This window comes from Pagrus pagrus, assembly GCF_965226575.1.
Source record: "Pagrus pagrus genome assembly, chromosome: 11".
In the NCBI taxonomy this organism is placed as follows: Eukaryota; Metazoa; Chordata; class Actinopteri; order Spariformes; family Sparidae; genus Pagrus; species Pagrus pagrus.
The window spans coordinates 991954-1014558 of NC_140195.1; the positions used below are offsets into that span (position 1 = coordinate 991954).

The 22605-nt window shown below is 44.4% G+C and overlaps 1 protein-coding gene across 1 annotated transcript in view; it reads left to right on the forward strand.

Annotated features, from left to right (window-relative positions):
* Window positions 1-22605, forward strand: part of kcnd1 (potassium voltage-gated channel, Shal-related subfamily, member 1) — a 59622-nt gene that overhangs the window by 21224 nt on the left and 15793 nt on the right. The gene's annotated exons all lie outside the window — the stretch shown is intronic.

Sequence of the window (22605 nt, forward strand, 5' to 3'; positions counted from 1 at the left end):
TAAAATTTAGAAAAAAAAACGTTCTTGAATTTGCAAAAATGTTTGTACGCTCGCTTGACGTGGTTTTCGTCTTTTGGAAATCAGAGAAATAAACTAGCGAACATTTAACTCACGTGACTGCTCAGCTCGGCCGGGTGACGCAGACACGTAGCAGCCGTGTCGTCCTCCTGGTGATGCGTTACCAGCCGAGTTAATTCACTCAAAACTGTTTCTGGAAACGCAGCAGATTCACATTTTATTTCATTTTTTGCTTGACATGATATGGAAACATGGAGTCTGATGTGGTGTTAAATTGATTTGAGTGACTGTTCAAATGACTTGAGACTCGACTTGATGTTCACTCAATGACTCGTCTGTGTTCAGTTTATGTTTCCGCTTCAGAGTCCTGAATACCAGAGATCAGTTTGCATCCTTCACTTCCTGTTTCCTCATTTCAAAGTTGGTGGTTTTTGGTGAAACAAATACGAAGCTGACATTTAATTAAGGCTGCGACTAATGATGATTATCAATTAATGCTTTAGTCTATAAAATGTCAGAACATTGTGAAAAATGTTCATCCCAGAGCCAAAAGTGACGTCTTCAAACGTCTTTTTATGTCCAACCAACAGTCAGAAGTAAGTTAGAGAGTTATTAGTAAGAGTTGTTGTTGCAGCAATAAATTCCAGTTCTGTACAGCTGAAGGAAACATCTGACACTGACCTGAGGGTAGAGGCTTTTATTTTGAAAAGCCTCCTCTCCTCTCCTCTCCTCTCCTCTCTCCTCCTCTCCTCTCCTCTCCTCTCTCCTCCTCTCCTCTCCTCTCCTCTCCTCTCCTCCTCCTCTCTCCTCCTCTCCTCTCCTCTCCTCCTCTCCTCTCCTCCTCTCCTCTCCTCTCCTCTCCTCTCCTCTCTCCTCTCCTCCTCTCCTCTCCTCCTCTCCTCTCCTCTCCTCTCCTCTCCTCCTCTCTCCTCTCCTCTCCTCTCCTCTCCTCTCCTCTCCTCTCCTCTCCTCTCCTCCTCCTCTCTCCTCCTCTCCTCTCCTCTCCTCTCCTCTCGTCTCCTCTCCTCTCCTCTCTCCTCCTCTCCTCTCCTCCTCTCCTCTCCTCTCCTCCTCCCCTCTCGTCTCCTCTCCTCTCGTCTCCTCTCCTCTCCTCTCCTCTCCTCTCATCTCCTCTCATCTCCTCCTCTCCTCTCCTCTCCTCTCCTCTCCTCCTCTCTCCTCTCCTCTCCTCTCTTCTCCTCTCCTCTCCTCTCCTCTCCTCTCCTCTCCTCTCCTCTCCTCTCATCTCCTCTCATCTCCTCCTCTCCTCTCCTCTCCTCTCCTCTCCTCTCCTCCTCTCTCCTCTCCTCTCCTCTCCTCTCCTCTCCTCTCCTCTCCTCCCCTCTCCTCCTCTCAGTCTTCAGGTCCATTAGTTATCAGTAGGGAGAGGCCGACCTCTAAATGGATTCTCCACACAGCAAAACACAACCAAGGCTTTTACCTCACCTCCCCCCCCTCTCCTCTCCTCACCTCCTCCCCCCCTCCTCACCTCCTCCCCCTCCTCACCTCCTCCCTGTCTCCTCCTTCTGGGGAGGATCCCTCCATCTGTCTCTTTTCTCCTGAAGAGGAAGTTTTCCTTTGGATCACATCAGAACAGAGTGAATCACCAGATAAATACATTTCACTTCACAGCGTCTCAGACGTCACTGATCATCAGACTGTTCCAGTAAAATATTGATCTGATTGATTAGACTGATCACACAGACCCAGATGTCACAGATCAATAAGAGGAGGGACCGTGTCACAGTGTTTCCTGCCTGAGTTTAACTTTAGACTCGTTTACATCTGCTGAATGTTGTTTGTGGTGATGCAGTTAAAACTCTTTCATTGCCTGTGAATTATTAATGAAAGCTGAAAGTATCACAGTCATTATACAATAACAATAGTTATCATCATTTGCATGAGTGATGAAGTACAAATACTCTGTTCCTGTCCTTCAGTACATGTCTCAGGTATCTGTCCTGTACCTGAGTATCTCTGAGACTTTCCCTCTCTACATCTGAACACAAACATCTGAACTTTCTCCTCCTCACAGCTTCAAACAGCCTCGTTACTTTAGTTTGATGCATCTGAGGTGAATTATGGATTATTGTTATTTCCCAACATCAGGAGACTGATGTCGACCTATCAGAGCACATCATTTACATTAATAAATAACGGGAAAATGAAGGAAGTAGTATGTTTGAACCATGGCTCTTATAGGCTTCCGTACAAGTGACGGATTATCTGTTTGCTTATAATAATGATGATGAATCACCTGAAGCAGCACACAGCAGCAGGAACCACACGAGCGTCTGCAGACTAAATATTCACACAGTGAGACAAACAGCAGCAGTAACGTCATTATTTGTAAGTGTTTATCATCACGTCACAGTAACAGGATCAGCCAGGATCAGCCAGGATCAGTCAGGATCAGCCAGGATCAGTCAGGATACCAGAGCAAGTTAGTTTGTGACATAGTGTATCTGATGGTTTGGACCAAAGCAGCTGTGAACACGATGAACACCATCGAAGCTGTTGGGACATTTTTGTTTCTCTGGAAGAATCTCAGATTTGTGATCTGGCCAACAGAAAATAAATAAATGTCAGTGATTGAATCAGATCTGGGTTTAATCAGGATGTGAAGCGCCTGGCAGGTGTGAATAAAAGAGATTTCCTTGCTGTCGTCTTGTTGTTGAGACGTCTCAGTTCAGACGTCAGACGTGGAAACACACCGTCTTCACATGTTGTCAGTGTTTTAGACGTCTGTGTGTGGATGTGATCGAGTTTCCTGCCGAATCTGAAGGTTGAAGTTTCATTTTAACAGAAGTAAAAGTAAAAGCCGCAGTCTGACGAGCAGCGGTGAGACACAGCAGCTCTGTCCTGCGTTTCTGTCTGTGTGGTTTCAGTTTTCCATCCCTGTGATGTTTTAAAATGCTGTTTCTAAACTTTTTACAGCATCGTGATCGTCTTTCATAAACATTTATGGATTAGATTCATCTGAAACGAGTTGTTGTCCTTCACTCCACTGCTCCTCTCTGCTCTGTGCCTCCCCCTCCTCCTCGTCCTCGTCCTCCTCCTCTCCTCAGCTGCACTCCTGCTCATTTGTTTCTCTTTGTTCAGTTTGTTATCATTGTTTTTCATCATGCTGCTTTTATTGCTTTGCTCCTGTGTTTTATCACTGTGCAAATAAACTGGAAGTGAAATCATAAACCTCTTGCAGCCCCTCCAGAAGCAATATATGTGAGGGGAAACATAATCTGCTGCAGCTGCTGCTGCCAGGAAAACACGCAGACTGTTTGTGTCTCCACCGCAGATCGTCCACACTCTCCTTCAGGTGGAGCGGCAAAAAAAACAGCAACTAAAAGATGAACAATTAACGGTTCGTTCATCCATTAACAAGCTGATCTGATCTCACATGAAGTTTCTATTGATGGAAAAAAGAGAATAGTGCAAGAAAATTCAATCAAACAGACGTTAAAACCTTTTCAGCCAGTTTCCACCTGATGTCAACAGATCTGTGTCCGACTGTTTCAGGATTTAATAAACAAACATTTCTGCAGTAAAACGTCTGAAAACAACAAGACTTTGTGATGTTTGTTTCCAAATCATCCCAAATGTTTCCTACAACGTTCAAACCACAGAAATCCTGATTTTATTGAAGGTAACGGTGAGTTTCAAACGTCCAGCGTTTTTAGCCACAAAAACCACTTGGTCCTGAAAACATCATGTCGCCACGATCATGGATGGAGAAGATCCGACTTCTGTGACACAAAGTCTCCTTACGAAAACTTCCGACGCCACAAACACAGACGGAAATGACATCCTGCTTTTTGTTCAGCTAGCGGAGGAGCTAACCGTGTGAAGAGTTGATGAACACAGAAACACAAACTGACCCGTCACATCTCTTCTTGTCACATTATTAAAGTTATCAGAACATCAACACAGAAATAACACAAATCCTTCTTTATGATGAACTGATCACTCCCGTCGATGTATAATGAATAAAAGGTAAAAGTAGTTCTCTTCAGTTCAGTTTTACATGAAACACACAAGACAAGACTGATCGTCTATAAGACGAACTTTACTGGCGTGCCTGTATAGAGAGCCGGTGCTGCTGCAGAGCACTTTAACATCGACATTATTTATAAGAACAAGAGGGGAAGCAGCCATTTCCTCTTAGGAACAGGATGTATACGAGCCTGAGAGCGAGAGTAGCAGGCGGCCTTATAAAACAGCCTGCACGGTATTATAGACCATCTCAACGCACGGCTCACACTGTTAATGTTTTAATAGAGAGGGGGGAGGGGGGAGGAGAGAGGGGGGAGGGGGGAGGGATGGAGAGGGTGAGGAAGAGGAAGAGGAGGAAGAAATAAAAAAATGTAATCAAAGACAGACAGAGTTACAGGAAGAGGAGATGGTTGGATGCTGTAAAGCTTCTTGGGTCAAACCCTCCATTTTCTGCCTGAAAGTCCTCCAGCTGACGGACCAGGGCACAAAATGGCCGCCGTGGACCTGAGCACTCCATCATGGAGGTTGTATTGGAGCAGTTTCTTGACCAACAACAGTGTAGTCATCCACCGAGTACTTCTGTATCTGCTGCCTACTATTTCTTGAACCTTGGACAGAGCCAGGCTAGCAGTTTCCCCCTGCTTCCACTCTTTATGCTAAGCTAGGCTAAAGCTGTTCTGACTGTAGCTCTATAGTTATTTCTGTCACTTTCCACGCGTCCAACAGTGAAACGTCCTGGAGGAGACAACAGGTCGTATGATCTGACTCTTCAGAAACTTGAAGGAGGAAAACACAAATATGTTTAAACATTTTATGCAAATAGTCTTTAACGAGTTCATTGAGCGCGGCACAATGCACAAAGCAAAAGAAGAGCATCGATCTAAATTCACAGGAGACGTTAAACAATTTGTATAAAAGCATGAAAAAAGAGAATAAAAGATTATGTAACCCACACGGGAAATATTGATCCTGTAGGAGAAGTGATGAGGCTGAGTTTTAATAACCGGAGCAGGAGCAGAGGTCAGTGTTCTGAGACTTTACAGAGAGAGTCTATACCAACGTCTCATCACTGTTCATGTCAACATTTAATAAGTAAAAACAGGAGATTCACTCAGGCTGACCTGTGGAGCTGCAACATGAAAGTAAAGAACAATTATAACTTTGTGTCTTAATGACTTCAGTCCTTTGATTTCTACCTCAGACTCTCATTATCCTGAAGCCATCGACCGCACCAACAATCAGCCGGGAAGAGATTAATGAGTCCTCAAAGTCAGGTGTTCACTTCCTGCCTCGGTGTTTGTCCCTGAACCGTCCACACACAGTGTGCTGCAGCTTCAGGACCACTTTTGTTCAGGGCCCGCGAGCTAACCTTTTATTTTATTAAGTGTGTTATTATTATTATTACAAAACACATGTCCAGTAATACATTATGTTATATTATAGAATAACAGAGCTGCAGGCCGGCCATCGAGAGGGACAGAGGAGATAAGTGTGTGTGTGTGTGTGTGTGTGTGTGTGTGTGTGTGTGTGTCTGTCTGTGTGTGTGTGTGAGTGTGTGTGTGTGTGTGTGTGTGTGTGTGTGAGCGTGCGTGTGAGCGTGCGTGTGTGTGTGTGAGGGCAGTATTAAATCGGACACATTTCATTTAGTTTGAATAAGATAGTCAATTAATTATCTTCCTCTCTGTTTTTAATGTGGACGAGCTGGAAATAAACCAGATTTTCTCCTCGACTCGCCGCCAGAGTGACGGAGCGAGCGAGCGAGAGAGAGAGAGAGAGAGAGAGGTAAAGGGCGAGAGAGAGAGGGCGAGAGAGAGGGGGAGAGAGACAGAGAGAGAGAGAGAGAGGGAGAGGTGGTCATGTGACCAGCAGGTCGGGGTTTCTCTGATCTATGTGACCGTACATCTGTCCTCTCCTCTCGGCCTGTAATGGAGTGAGAACTCACCACAGATCCATAATGAGAGAAACCAGCTGCTGTCTCCCTCAGCGGAGGACTTCTGAGGGCCACAGTGTGAAACCGATCAATACCCTGCGATCGACCGGGGCCTGGCAGCGGCGCTGTAATGAGTCTCTGATCTATGCTGCTGTAGATCTGCACAGGAAGTTTGGAGTGTAAACAGCAGATCTAGAGCGGCAGATCTGTGTGTGTGTGTGTGTGTGTGTGTGTGTGTGTGTGGCCTTCATAAGTCCACAGATCAAACTATTCAGAACAAATATGAGCCAATAACGACTGCCTGCAGATCAATCGGAGACCCTTCGTCTCCCCCCTCTGGCAGTAACAGTAACTACAGGAACACTGTGGAGGTGATGATGAAATCCTCTCAACTCTTCAGAGGTGCCGGTGCTCTTCATCCTTTTCCTGGACGAGGCGACGATGACCGTGTTTTTGTGTCCTCTGGATCGTGTCATGCAGCCACATCCTCGTTATTAAGCTCATCGTCCACACAAGTTGTGTGACAGAGTCTCACGCGAGGTTAGCTGCTTCCTCCCGCTCTCTCTTCTCACAGATTCAGTGTCCAGTTTAATTTCAGCCCGTAGGTCCAGAACACCCAGCATCAGGTTAGCGTGTTGTCGCTAGCTGAGGCCTCAGGCTCGTCTGGGCTGTGGATCCGTGCTGCTGAGGACAACCTGAGGACGCAGCTTCACGTCGTTACGATGAGTTTCTAATACCTGCAGTCACCATTGAAGCGGTTTTAACTTATTTGACGTTCACAGCTCTCAGTAGTTTCAGACTTTAACTCCCCCTGCTGCTCTGACAGACGGCTCGTTAGAAACACGTCTACAACCTCGAAGCCGACAGCAACGCCCCCATCGTCCATACAGAGTGTGAGGGCGAGCGTCCTCCGCTCGGTGCTCACGGTAGAAATAAAAATAATCCAATTATCAAAATTATTGTCAAGATATGAAACCCACGTTCAGTGTTTATCCTCTCAGCGTACAAACGATTCATCTCAGCGCCGTTTCGTCCTGAAAAACCCGTTATGTTGAATAATTAAACACAGCTTGTGACTACAGCACCGCTCTGTAGTCCCGGTTGGTTTGGTGACCTTTGACCTTCCTGCTAATATTACACTTGTAACACCTGCAGGAGAAACAAATCCTCGTGCTCCTCGCTGAAATCAAGAATTTACATCATAATGCCTGTTTCTGTTCTCCCAGGGCATGATGGGAATGTGAGTCCAAACATATGCTGCATGCATGTGTGTGTGTGTGTGTGTGTGTGTGTGTGTGTGTGTGTGTGTGTGTGTGTGTGTGTTATGTAACAGGTCACACTTGCATAATATAATGTTACACACACACAGGGACGTGACATTTACCACGGCTCAGGTCGTTGTGTAACATGTCCACCATCAGGTGAGGCTAATTATCAGAGTATGCTAATGAGACGTTATGGTAATGAGGAGAAACTGCACACTGCAAGAAATGTTCATAAATTAATAATTCAGTAAAAATGTAAAGTTAAAACAGACTGAAGAGACGTCAGAACTTCTTTATCAGCTGATGTTTGTTGAATAAAGTCTAGAAAGAATAAAAACTTCCTCTCGTGCTGCTCTCACCTCTCACACTCATGATGTCATAACGAACCAATCATCAGCTCTGTGGCTGTTCAGATGAAGAGTCAGCTGTTATTTATAGTTCAGGATGATTTTGTTTTTAATAATTCACGTTCTAGCTGTTGACCTTTGACCTCCATGAAGTCAGAGAGGTTACTGACTGTTTCTTTGTGTGCAGCTTTAATGACACTTTCTCCTGCTTCCGTTCTTTGTGCAAAGAAGCTTTACTTGAGTAAAAGTACTTCTACTACACAGTACAAATACTCTGTTACAAGTAAAAGTCGTGCAGCAGAGATTCAGGCTGTGAACTGTTTTGGAAACTTTAAAATAAAAGCCTGCTGAGTGTTCGAGGCAGGAAGTGGAATCTGAGATACTTGATAACAACTGATGTGTTCGAGATCCATCTGCTGACTAATATATTTTATTATTTTAGATATTTTATATAAAAAAAGGCTGTGTATCGAACTTCCATACCCATATATGGATGTGTGTATCGTAATATAACCTAAAAATATCGCTAGCTGGGACCATGAACAAGCTTCATGTGAGGAGTAACTACAATTCTCAGAGTACAATATTTTCCTGTGAGATGGAGCAGAAGTAGAAGTAGTTCAGTAAATATACTTAGTTACATTCCACTTGTGAGCAGCTGTGGTTCAGCAGGTGGATCAGGTCATCGTGTGGTTGCTGGTTTGAGTCCCTGCTCTCTCCTGATGGTCAGAACAACACGTGTTTTGGATCAGAACAATGCATTAACCTTCCTGCGACAAACTCACCTCTCACAACACGTAACGTTGGTATTTTTAATGATTAATGTTGTTGGACGTGGGGGAGCAGCTCCGGCTCCTCTCAGGCTTTTATCTGGAAGTCAGTGACCTTTGCAGCAGTTGTGTGTGTGTGTGTGTGTGTGTGTGTGTGTGTGTGTGTGTGTGTGATGTTAATCTTTATTCATGCAGGAAGAAGAAACGTGCAGCTTCACGTTCACACAACATCGTCACGCAGTCTGCTGCTGCTCACACACACGTTTATTTAACCGCAGGCTGAATCAGTCACTTTATTATATGATGAGATATTTATGGACCCGGCAGAACTTCATCCTGTCAGACATGTTTCACACAGAAACACAGAAGAGTAAATCACAGAACAAAACCTGTAAAACATGTTTTTACTTTTATTTCAGCATTTTCCAAAAAAAGTGATCCGACAGAATGAAACTTTGAAATAAAACAAAATGCTTTTATTTCTTCAGCTGTCCTGTTTATAACGTCACATCCTGTTTCCAGAAGGAACCTCACTTAAGACCTTTTTCTGAATTCTGAGTCTCAGCAGTAATAAATCTTTAGGTACACGAGTATCATCTTCGCCTCCTCGTGCCACATGATCACACACCTGTGTGTCACACCCAAACACAACCTCACAGCTTTATTTGAATTTGTTCACATCCTTTGTAAGCCGTAAATCCTCACCGCCCGCCAGGTGAGACCAAGGGCAGACACAGGCCCGGCAGCATCGTAGCACGGTGGACTGTCTGGCACACTGCTAAGCTGGTTTGAACCCCCTCTGAAGGAGAGGGACTACTTTGTGTCAGCTGAGCGTACAGAAGTGAGGTGGAGTTCCTCAAAGCTCTGTCCTCGGTCCTCTTCTGTTCGACCTCACCTGCTGCTGTGAGATCAGATCAGGGAACTGAACAAATATCTAAACGGATGATATTAATTTAATCTCCACTCTTGTCAACAAGTCAATGATCTGCAGTCAAATGTTAATTCGCAGTGTTGCCCACGAGCAAGGCACCGAACTGACACCAGACTAAGCCAGTGGCAGAAACTCAACATGACAGTGACGAAGTCTGACAGAGCTAGAAGCCACACACACACACACACACACACACACACACACACACACACAGATATATATACTGTGTGTGTGTGTGAGTGTTACAGACCATCTGTCTCAATATCACGCATGAAATTAGACTTAATTCTGATCATAAAACCCCTCGACCACCAAAATTGGCTAAAAAAACACACACGTATGTATCCATGGCAACAGGCCCGCCCAGTAGGTATTTATGTTTGTGTGTGCGTGTGTGTGTGTGTGTGTGTGTTTGTCAGGAGGATTTGTGGTTAAAAACAAGGATTTCCTAATCGCACAGCAACAAGATGAATTACTTTCTTGGCATGTTGAAGGACGCTGTGAATGGTGTGTGTGTGTGTATGTGTGTGTGTGTGTGTGTGTGTGCGTGTGTGTGTGTTTGTGTGTGTGTGTGTGTGTGTGTGTCTCAGGGGTAAAAGTAAAGAATCAAATCCTTAATTACATTTTGCAATAAATTCCTGGTGCTTGTTGAAGGACAGAGAGAAAGTGTCTATCTGTGTGTGTGTGTGTGTGTGTGTGTGTGTGTGTGTGTGTGCGTGAGTAAGAGAGAGAGAGACCAAGGGCAGCCTCTCTCTCTCTCTCTCTCTCTCTCTCTCTCTCTCTCTCTCGTTCATCAGGACTATGACGGATGTTTCTGGCCCGTGAGGTTAAAGAGCAGTCAGACAACATTAAACACTAACGTATGAAAAGCATACATGAAAACTCACTAATGCAGTCAGACGTGTTTTTTGCAGGAAAAAAAGTTAAATTTCCACATGAAACATCTTATGTGGATGGATATTTGGTGAAAAAACAGAAGAAACCCGGTGCACAGCCGAGCTTCTGTGCACCGGTTCAGGTCGAACCACAGTAGATACAAAGAAACTTCATTCCTCGGCTCACCGGGACGAGACTGACACCATTTTATTGTTTTTGTCTTTGGTGCATGACAGGACAACAAACTTTGTTACTCACCACGTCATCAGCGGTTAGACGAGGGAACGAAACACGATCAGGGACATGTTAGTAGAAAGCTGCTCGGATAAAAGTCCACGCTGACTAACATCTGGAGGTTCTGGTGTTCTGCAGCAGGTTTATCACTCAGTGACACGAGTCCAGATAAGATGCCACGCTGGAGCTCTTCTGTCGGTCCCGTCACTCGTCCTGTTGAACATCCTCATCAGAAGCTGTTGTCGTCATCGTGAAGTGACCACTGAGGTGTCCACCAGCTAAAACAGACTGTTCGTGTGTTTTTTGAGCATCAAAGCATTAAAACTGGATGAGCCTGAAAATAGAGCTCGATGATGTGTTTCACCAGAAATGCAGGGTTTTAACACCTGCAGCCAATCAGAAGGCAGGATTCAGTGTCTGTGGTGTAAAGACTGTCTGTGTGTGTGTGTGTGTGTGTGTATGTGTGTGTGTGTGTGTGTGTGTGTGTGTGTGTGTGTGTGAGAGAGAGCGCCCTAGTTTTCCAGATGACTGGACGCTCTGCAGGGACCATCTATCTGTCCACACCTCGCCCTCCTTCTCTACTTATTCCTTTCTTACCTTTCCTCCCTCCGTCACGTCGCTTCCTTTCCTCCACTCTTCCTCGTCCTCCTGCTGCTCCACTCCTGCGATCGTCCTCCTCATCCCTCCATCCACAGCCCTCCTTCTCTCCGCCCTCTTTCCATCTTTCTCCCTCCTGCAGTTTACAGTTGTGACCGTTAAAGAGAAACACTTTGGAGTCGCGTGTGGTCGTCGCGTTGCTCAGTGTGTCGGGTTAACTGCAGTAAACTGATGAGATCAGATGAATCACATGAAGCAACATGAGATCATTAATGAGCAGATGGTGGTAAATATTCTGCTGAGACATTTGCTGGCATTAAACTTTATCAGTGTGTGAAGATCAAGAACTACGACTTCTATATAAATGTTCCTCAGTGTAGGAACATTTGACTACAGATGTAGGCTGTAGGTGTAGTGAATCATAGAGGACGACAGCCGGCGTCTCGTCTGGACGCCTCGAGACGTCCCGACACAAAGACGAGCAGGTCAGACGTGTAAACATGGTGACAGAGGGACGTCGATAAAAAAGGACAAAGACGTTTTTGGGGGAACGTGGTGAAGTACACTCAGGATAAGCTGATCGTGTGAATTTTGATTATCGGGATCATCGTGAATATTCTCACATGAATGTCTTGATAACGATCTGCGGCTCGCTGACGTACAGTCTGTGACTGAAGGCTCGGCTGCACGCTGTATCTCCACAAACACAAGCTAAATCAGATGTGTGTTATTTGTCAGACCTGATGATTAATGACTGGTTTCAGGTTCTTTGATTGTTTTCCTCTCCGGGATGCGTTAGATATACGTGTTTAACAGAACGTAAGGTTACAGTGATTCCTCTGAGTTTTTACACTGTTTTTATTTTAACACATAATCCTGACGTGAAGGTTCAGGATTGTCTCTGTGGGTTCATCTGACCGAGGAGGGTTAATTAGAAACTAGAACTCAGAACTAAAGTGAAATCAAGCAGGAAAATATTCTTTTTATTTATTTGATTTTGGGTCGTAACAACAAACAAACATAAGATCTATTTTTTTCTGGCTTTTGTCATCAAAGGTAATTTTTAAAAATAATTCATAATGTTTCTGACTTTATTTAATCCTTCCTTCCTACATGTCTCCATCTCTTCCTCCTCTCTTCCTCCTCTCCACCTCCTCCTCTCCTCCTCTCTTCCTCCTCTCTTCCTCCTCTCCTCCTCTCTTCCTCCTCTCTACCTCCTCCTCTCCTCCTCTCTTCCTCCTCTCTACCTCCTCCTCTCTTCCTCCTCTCTTCCTCCTCTCCTCCTCTCCTCCTCCTCTCCTCCTCTCTTCCTCCTCTCCTCCTCTCTTCTTCTCCTGACCCTAATTGCTGCAGCTGCTCTGTCTGGGCGAGCGAGGCTCAGATAAACAGATAAAGCGGCAGAGTGAAGGAGGAGAGAACTTTCCCTCTCATCAATTATTTCCTCTTAGCGTCTGAGTGCATCCTCCTCCTCTCGTCCTCCTCTCATCCTCCTCTCATCCTCCAATCTTCTCATTTTTCTTTCTCTCCTCCTTTTCCATCCCTATAATTTCTTCTCCTCCTCTAATTTCTATCATTCCTCCTCCTTTCCTTCACTCACTTACCTACTTATCATTTCCTCCTCCCACACCTCCTCTCTCCTCTTTTACTTTGACAGCTCCATCCTTCCCTTTTCCTCCTCCTCTTCTCCCCTTTCTTTTCTCTTCTCGCTATCATATTATCCCATCACTCTTCCTCCTGTTTTTCTCCTTCATCCCATCTTTATTTTACTCCATCTTTTTCTTTCTCCTCGTCCTCCTTCTCTTGAACATAACTTTATGATTTCTCTCCTCTTCTAGCTTTTTATTCCTCCAATTTTATTCCTCAAACTTCTTTCCTTCCTTCTCTCCTCTCCCGTCTTCTCCTCTCGCTTTATTTTTATCTAATGTCCTCCTTCACTTTCCTCTTTCAGTTTCCCTCCCTTCTTTACCTTCCTCCCCCGTCTGCCTCCCTTCTTCTCCTCCTTCCTCCTCTTCTTCATGTGAGACTATCTGAAACATTTAACACACATCATGTGATATTTAAACACACACACAGATGGATTGTTTCAGTCACGTGTGTGTGTGTGTGTGTGTGTGTGTGTGTGTGTGTGTGTGTGTGTGTGTGTGTGTGTGAAGTAAAAATAAACACAGAAATGTGGATTATGCAAAACGAACAAATAAAACACATTAGAGATGCTCTGAAACAACGTGAGCCTCCTCGCAGCGACAAACCGACATGAGTTAATAACAAAGAGAGGGAGAGGGGGGAGGAGGGAGGAGAGAGAGCGTGGGAGACGTAAATACAGGAGAAAATGAGAGGGCAGAAAATAGGAAGAGCGAGGCGTAGAAAACAGAGAGAGAGAGAGAGGCAGACTTAACAGAGGAAAGACAAAAGAGAGAGAGAGAGATGTAGAAAGAAAGGGATTTTATTCTGAGCTGGACGAGTGTAACGCCCCCGAGGCCACAGTAAACAGGAAGACGATGTCCATGTAGATGTCGAACACAGGATTCAGAGCTGCTCCTGCTGCTCCTCTGTCCTGGATTGGACGGTCAGAGGCTGAAAACTGTCTCAATCTATTTGTAAATGAGACGTATTAAAGCTTTCTCTTATTTCCTGTCGCACACACGAGGGTCCAAAAGTCTGAGGCCACACTGAAGATCTCTAATACTGTCACGCAAACCTGGAATAATCAGAAAGTTAGTTTTCTAACCAAACAGGAGCTCTGCCAGCATCAGATCATGGTGAGACTCAGGCCCTGTGTCCACAGAGTGTTTTCTCTGGACCCCAGCATCTTTTTCCATTGTTCCCAGTGAGGACCGAGCGTCTGCAGCAGCAGGCAGTCGTCCAGAGAAAAGGTGCAGCACCCAGCATCTTCTGTCAGAGTGCTCCACCTTTTTTTGTTAAATCACTCCAGTTAGAAAATCTCTCAACTTTTCAGAAAGGCTCTGGTGACGTCACCGTGGCTCTTTTTCTTTCTCCTGCCTTCATTTCTTCTGTATTTCTGCACGTTTTCTGGGAGCAGACCAGTCGAGCAGTAGTTAGTCGCAGGGGGCAGTGTAGCCAGTAGACACGACCACAGGACGGGAGGAAGATTTTTTAAGAATGGCTGGACTTTTTGAGGAGAGGTTATGCAAGTTGGTGAGATGTAATTAGATGTTACTACTGAACAGCTGGGAGGAGACAGTGGCGACTCTGAGCAGCGCCCTCTTGTGGTTGCATTTCTTAATATCCAATGTGAAGGACGCATGGAAGTGACGGCTACTTCGTTTGAAACAGATGTAGCTGTTCTCGTACATAAAGGGAGGATGCATGGAGCTGAAGTGATCACACCATCAGAAGATCATCACATCAAGCTTCGCTCACTGACAGAGAGAAAAGCAGCTTCATCACAGATACAGAATTATTACATAAACAATGAGAAGAAAGCTGCACCGTAGCTGGACCGAGCCCTACAAAACCCGAGGGTTGGGTTACAGACCTCTACACCACCCTGACCGAGGAGAGGCACCACCACTGCTCCACCCTCTGGTTTGATGTTTGTGGAGAAGGATTCACACTGCAGCAGGATAATGATCCCAAACACACCTCAAAGACTGGAGAAGACCGACCTCGACACCATTCAACATTTATGGGGGCACTTGAAGACTGAGAAAGCCAAACCAGTAGCTTTGTGGAGCCCTGTCACATCATGCTGGGGTAACACGAGTCAGCAGGCTCTACACTCACTTGTGGAGTCCATGCAGCTCGAGTGCATGAAGGAGGACAAACCAAAAACTGAGATATTCTGATGATCACAGACATTTTTCACTCAAACTGTTGAGCTGATATCATTTGTAATGAAAACTAATGCACAGTAACAGGACTTTGACTTCACTGACTGTCATCTGTATACGACATGAGTATTGGTTTACGATCCCTGACTTGTAGATCAGATATCTCACCAGAGGAAACATGCTACATACACACACGATAAACCACAGAGTGTGTGTGTGTGTGTGTGTGTGTGTGTGTGTGTGTGTGTGTGTGTGTGCGTGTGTGTGTGTGTGTTATTTTGGGAATGCTGGTTTCGGAGTCTTGTTTTCTGAGTGTTTGGAGTCTAATATTAGCCCTGCACAGCTTCCTGCTCACATATCCGATTGATTCTCAGTTTATATTTATATTCCAGCTCTGATTCTCTCTGTGGACAATCCAAAGTCACTCCATCATCCTGCTGACACGACATAAATGTATAGACATGTTTCTTCTTTTGTTATTTTGCTTCCAGGTAACACCCTCAGTCATGTGCACACAGAGGATGCTCCTGAGTTATTTTAGCAGCAGGGTCGTGGTCAGAACTCCATTGTCATCTCTTATGTTAATTCACATCCAGTTGTTGTACACGCACGGCTCTGAGCTCCTGTCTGCACGCTGAGTCGTCACCTCTGCTGATACGATCAGGGTGGTGTCATCAGCGTATGGGATGATGCTGCATTTGCTTGAGATGGATTTGTCAGCCGTGGGATGAGTTGATATACCTATTTGTGCAAACCCTAAACACTGCAGTCAGAAAGTCCCAAAAACCTTAAGCTTGGTTGAGTTTAAGTCGCTGCAACTCTTGGTTAATGTGAGGGGAACAACGGTGGGCCATGATAAAAGAAACTAACGCTGACTGTTGTTTCTGGACGGTTTGTGGAGGACTTTTTGTCTCCAAACTGGTCCAGTGTAGAATATTTTTAACAGGCTGTCTTGTCTCAGCTCTGATCACTCTGTCCTCTCTGGTAGATTCTCTGTCAGGTGAATGTTTTTACGGTCATGAAAGGTTTGATGTGATCTGTTTGAACTTGAAAAACTCTGCAGCTTTAAATAACCACTGTCGATGCTGGAAATAGACTCACTGTGACTCAGAATTTAATTCTTTCTATTTATTTTTGTGCTGCTTTTATATCTCACCATCTCTTTTCTTTTGTTTCTTTTCTCTTCTTTATGCCCTCAATCATTCTTTCATGTCTAATCCCTTCAGTTTATTGTATGTCTAATATATTTTATTAAAGGCTCAATCAGTAGATTTTATTCACACATTTACACCCAGTTGATCCATTTTGAACCCTTGTTTGACCCCCTGATCTGAATACACACCTTGCTCCTACCACTAAGCTCTACCCCTCCATTGTATGTGTTCACGTCGAGGTGCAGGGTGTCCTGATTCTCGTTTGGATAGAGGGGTAGGCCGGACCTCAGACTTCAAACCGAGGGTTATGAGAATCTGTTGTTTCAATGTATCATGGTCCTTTTCTTTATAACAGGCATCAAACAATTGCTGATAGTCTGCTGATGTCACGGTAGCTAACTAGCTTGCTAGCTACGTTATCATTACTTCTGATTTGGGCCAACTGAACAAAGTTAAACTGAACGTTTCATTATGTTTCAAATTAACGTTTGTTTGTGTTGAATTTTCTGTTCCTCTCTTGTGCTGTGCTGATGCTCTGGTTAGGTTTAGGCACAAAAACCACTTGGTTTGACTTCAAATACCTGTTTTGGTTGCCGTTATCATGGATGTAGATGGTTGGACTTCCTGTCAAACAAAGCCTGTTTTGGTCGCCACAAAAACAGCTGTCAATATCTCCATGTGTCCACAGGTCAGCGGTGTGAATGTGGTCGTCCCTTTGGCAGCCTTGTAGGCTGTATCGAGGAGTTGCTAATGTTAGCCTGTAAAGCACTGCTAGCGTCCAGGTAATGAAGTGGTGTTCTTTTTAATTTGAGGACTTGATTGAAAGCTTGAAGCTGTGAATGAATTGCAAACGTCTGTTTACATAAACACTATCGACGACTACTGATGATGTGTAAGGGTCTCAAAGGGTTGTCCCGTTTCATAGGGGGAGATTTCACCACTTCTGAGGTGCAAGAGGGCGCTCGGAAATGAGGTCTGGGGGTAAAAATTGGAGAGGGAAATGAGCCTTTATCAGCTCTTAGGTATTGTCACTGGTTGCATGTCTCTGGGTGGTGAGAAGTTCAGTTGAAGCCTGATTTTAATACCTTCTGTGGTCCCTTATAGATAAAAAAATAGATATTTATTCACAAGAAAAGAAAAACAATGACTTTATGTTGCAGAATAGTTTTTTTCTGCTTTCATGATCTGTGCATCGTCAGATTTATGCAGTATAGCGACCACTGTGGAAGGAGAACAACACTGATGTTTAAACCTCGTCCATCGTATTTAAAGATCTGTCAGTCAATCTGGGAGAGACAGCAGCTTCCAGCCCCGTGATGTTTGTCTGGAAGTGGACGGTGATCCTTTAGAAACATGATTATATAAATGAAATATAGAAGAGCGAGAGCAAAAAGAAGAGAAACACAAAGGATATGATATCACCAAAATAATATGAGAGAAAGGAGACGACAGAGAGGATTTCAGTTTGCTTAAAGAGTCGGATCTCCTTCACCAGAGGAGGAGAAAACATGGAACAACCATCCCTCCTCCTGCAACTTTCATCATCACTCCATCAATTAAACATGGCCGTGGATTACACTGGAGGAGGAGAGGGGAGAAAGAGAAGGGAAAGGAGAGACGAGAAGGAGGGGAGAGGATTTAGGAAAAGGAGGAGAGGCAGAAAAGGTGACGAGAAGGAGGGAGGAGGAGGAAAGACGAGGAGCAGGAGGGAGGGAAAGAGGAGGAGAGCAGGGAGGCTTTTAGCAGCCGGCTGTAACCCAGAATAGAAGTTTTCAAAGAGAGAAAACAAACTGAGCCGATGATCAAACTCGTCCGGTCGATACCGGTGTCCTTGTGAAGAACGATCCCGGTTCAGACAGTTTGGAGGCTCACGTGGAAACAGAGAGCAGCAAGAAGAGCTGAGATATCTGACTTTTAGGAAGTTTTCAATTTAAACCCTCCAACACACACATACACAGACGTGTTTGTTTTATATTAGGTAATGACGAGTGTGGACATGAGTAACGTCTTTGTTAACACTGAAAACATTATTTAGCATTTTAATCATTTAAAAGTGGGACGTTGTGTTTTAGAGACATCTGTCAGGACGCTCGGCTTCAAACTGGGAAGAAATTAGCATTGACTAGCAGTTTCCTTAACAAATAAAATGAATCTAAAAAACTGAAGAACAAACTGAAGCTTTGATGATCTTCTCCTCCTCCTCCTCCACCTCCTCCTCCTCCTCCTCCTCCTCCTCCTCCTCCTCCTCCTCCAACTCCTCCTCTCTGATCGGAGGGATCATCCTCAGGTTTAATTGTCCTTCTGGCTCTCCTCTCTAAACTGATTACCATTGGCCGTCTGTCCCTCTATTAGATTGTGATTGGCTGGCTCCCCTATTACAGGTGAGAGATTAGGATCGCTCGGTGCGTTCGATTGGCTGACTGGACACTAATGGATTCCTATCTGCTCCAATCGCGAGGCTGCAGACGACCGTCTCTGTCTGCCTGGTGTGTTTTTCTTTCTTTCAGGTGAATTTGGAGGCGCTGAGACGTCTCTCTGCCTCCCGTTCTTCTTCTTCACCTCTCTTGTCCTCCCTCCCTCTGTCCGCCGTCTCTGTCTGTCCGTCCGTCCGTCTGTCTGTCCGTCTGTCCGTCAGTCTGTGTCTTGGTACCGTGGCCCGCTGCAGGATGACATAATCCCGTCCATGAAATATTTAAAGTACTGAGAGAGCAGCTCAGAATAACCGGGCTGACCCGGGCCTCCTGAGAGTTCCCCCCTTTTGTAAAACCTTTATTTATTACGACAGTTGACTCCAGCGCCACAGAGGGTCACGTGACCGGCTCGGAGGTCGTCTGTTGGAGCGTTTGATCAGTGATGCATTATTCACTCCATTCAGCCATTTTTCTGAGTGTCTCCTCGCCGACTGTGATGTCACACTCGGGTTTAAAGGGACATTTCAGAGCCTGAAGTTCAGATCTTCTGCTCTTCATCTTTAACAGTTACTGGATGAATGAAATCCCAGCATGCATCTGATCTTTTACTTTTAAAGTAATAATACCACAGTGTGGAAATACTCGAGATACAATAATATATATAATATATAATTATTGCATTCAAAATTTTACTTAAAAGTTTATTTTTTATTTTTTTAGTTTAAAGTTTGTTTTCTACATACAGTAATAATAATATCAGATTATGATTATTGATGCATTATGTGCAGCGTAATGACTTTATATTCTGCTGGGTAGCTCATTAATTTCACCAAGCGATCAATAAAGTTGTATTTTTTATATTATCTATATTAATACACCATAAACTATTTGTTGATTGTTTATTTTGTGTAATTCATCTGAATCTAATTAATGTTGACAGAAGTACTTTTACTACTAAAGTATTAAGTCACAGAACATGTAAATACTCAAGTAAAGTACAGTTACCTCAGGATTAACATTCAGTACAGTACTTGAGTAAATGTATTTAGTTACTTTTCATCACTGCGGGGGAGGAGTTCCTCTCTGATGTTGCACAGATGTTATTTTACTGATAAAGATTTTAATAACATCTAATCTACGACATCAGTTGAACGAGTGTCACATTTGATGGGACGTGTTGATTGGTGTTGATAAAGCTGGATGGAAACATAACATGTCATTAATACTTAAAGTTTGACAGGAGTGATTATATTCTTAGTGTAAGTGTGAAGTTTATTTCCATCTGAACCTGAACGCACCTCCTCCACTGACGTCTGTCCTGTAAGTTCAGTCTCAGGATGTGTCTCAGGTTTTGACTTTTTGTCTTCGTCCACTTTCATCTCCAGCAACAACTACACAACCTGTAACTTCACTTCACGCTTCAAACATCTGAGTTTGTGTATTAAAGCAGCTCAACACTCGTTTGTCTTCATCTGATGGCGGCTGTGAGGACGCAGCGTCGGATGTGGCACAGATTAAATATTATTGAGCACGTTTACATGAAAACAATAATCTGATAATCAGATTTAATAATCTGATTTGTGGTGTTTACAGGCACTTTAGTGACGCGATAACGGGAAAAAACAGATTGATGATGATTCAGTCAGTCAGTTGGATTTCTTTCCAAGTACACGACGTAACTGTTCTTCTCCACGTGATGCATCCGAGCAGAAAACACATTCACGTTTTAACAACATCTGGTTTCTTTTCTGTTTTTACACGTGCAGGTGTAAAAGAACGAAGGAAACCGGATCGACGGTTTACATGCACCGAAAAAAAACCGAGTATTGTGCAAAAAACTGGGTGTTTATCTGATTTCTCACAATCCGATAACAGCTTTTATGCGATAAAGCTTATCTCATTATGCTGTTAATAATCTGGTAACTCCATGAATCAGATAATGGTCAGTTCATTAGATATATTGGGCCGTAATAAATACAGTTGATTAGATATAAACTGGTACAGAGATGATGGACGAGATCTTTAGGTTTTATGTGAGTTTAGGAGTTTTTGCAACCTGCAGAAAGAATTATGTCTGAAATGTTAATGCAAAGATTCTCCATCAGGTTGAATCAGTGAGAATAAATGAAATAACTTAGTGACAGAGAACACAGAATTATAATGGAGACGTAAATGTGATTCAATAGTTTCTGTGAATAAAGAAACAAACACGTTCAGCAACAATAAAACTCTCCAGATGAATAAATAAAGCTCTCGGCGTTGCTCAGCTGATGTTCCTCCTGGCGGTGTGGAGAAGGTTTGCAGCAGTACGATTTATAATTAAAGACATAACTGAATAAATAATGACAAATAGAAATAATAAAAGCACTTTCCACACTTTATTTTTACATTTCCTGCGGTGTGTTCCTGACCTCGGTGTCAGAGCCTCCAGAGTCCAGATCGCTCTGATCATATTTACAGATCCAGATATTAGCCCTGCACCTCCACCTCTCCTCCTGACCTCCCCGTCTCCTTCTCCTCTTTCCTCCCTCCCTCCGCCCTTCCTCTCATCTGTCCTCGCTCGACCTCCTCCTTCCGTCCTCCTCTCCCACCTCTCTCCTCTGGCTGCGAGACAAGCTTCCACTCGATGTGTCCTCCTCCTCCTCCTCCTCCTCCTCTCTCCTGCTGCAGGACGGAGACTTGGCTCCCACCACTGCAGATAATGACCCCCAGAGAAAGAAAGAGAGGGGGGAGGATGTAGATGGGAGGGGAGATAGAGGAGAGACGAGGGCATGACAGAGGGAGGAAATAAAGGAAATGTATAGAGAGAGAGGAGTGAGGGAGGAAGAGGATCTAAACTTTCTCCTCCCTCTGTCTGCCTTCACTAACCAGCGAAACAAGCCCTCTAATGCTGCCATCCATTATTCAACATTAGGAGCTCCAGGCACACACACACACACACACACACAGCTGGTTTAATCACCTCTGCAGTCACAACCTCCGACATTTTAAACAGCAGCTGAACTCTGAGCTCAGGTCTACTGACCTCTGCTGGCTGAACGTTTGCTGCAGAGCTGCCCAGCTTCTCACACACACACACACACACACACACACACACACACACACACACACACACATAAAAACATATGAAACAGTTTTATTATCAGAAGCTGCCTGAGGATAAACTTTCTACTGCCACAGCCGCAGGATGTAAACAAGAAGCCTACAGAGAAACATGAGCAGCAGGATACAGACACCGTTCAGACACACTGTCAGAGGTGGAGAGTAACTAAGTATTAAGTACTGAACTTCAGAAGTTTGAGCAGAAACACACAACTCATCACTTCTCCTCCTCCTGGTGTTTCTCTGTGTGTTACTGCTGGTGTTGGCAACACAGCTACAGCTAACAGCAGCCATAACAATCCCAGTGTGATCCAGAAACTCTGATCTCAGGTCTGTAAACACTGTGTAACAGCTGGTTGCATTAATCAGTCGGCAGGTTCTGAAGCGTCTCTGGTCTCGTGCTGAGAGGAGACACAGACCAACAGGGGAACAGACTTTGACACGACACCGGAGCGTCTCCATCCAGTGAACGTCCGTCTGTTCACTCGTTTCACCTCAGTTTCTATCACTCTCCCTCTTCACCTCCTTCACCTCCTCCATCAGCAGCTGCTTCTTCTTCTTCTGCAGTGGAGAGTTTCCACAGTTGTTCCACTGCAGAAAGAGACCGGGGAACATGATGCCTCTTCCTGGTTCGGTTGCACCGTGGCATAATCGTAATACAACCTTCATTATTCTGGAAAATCCCGCCTGGTGTCGGACTGAACATCACAGTGAAAGTGAGGATTATAGTGAACTAATCCGTACGTGGATGACATCACGCTGTGACATCACATTGACATCACTGTGACATCAGGATTTACTCACAGAGAAAGTTTTGTCTGTCTCAAGTTTAAAGGAACAGTTAACCCAAAAATGAAAATTGCGTCCACCGAACATTTCTGGAGCTTCACAGTAAATCAGAGTTGCAGCATCAGATGTCTCCAAACAGCTCGTCTGCTGCGATCACAGCGATCACCACCTGATCTGAATACAACAGGGTGCATGCTAACGCTTTAGCTTAGCATATACCGTGAAGATCTCAACTTAAAAAGGATGTAAATATCATCTTTTCAGATTACTATACAAACTTATTGTGTGTGTGTGTGTGTGTGTGTATGTGTGTGTGTGTGTGTGTGTGTGTGTGTGTGTGTGTGTGTGTGTGCGTGCAGAAATACTCTTCGGGTCAGTGAATAAAGATAAATCAATGAAG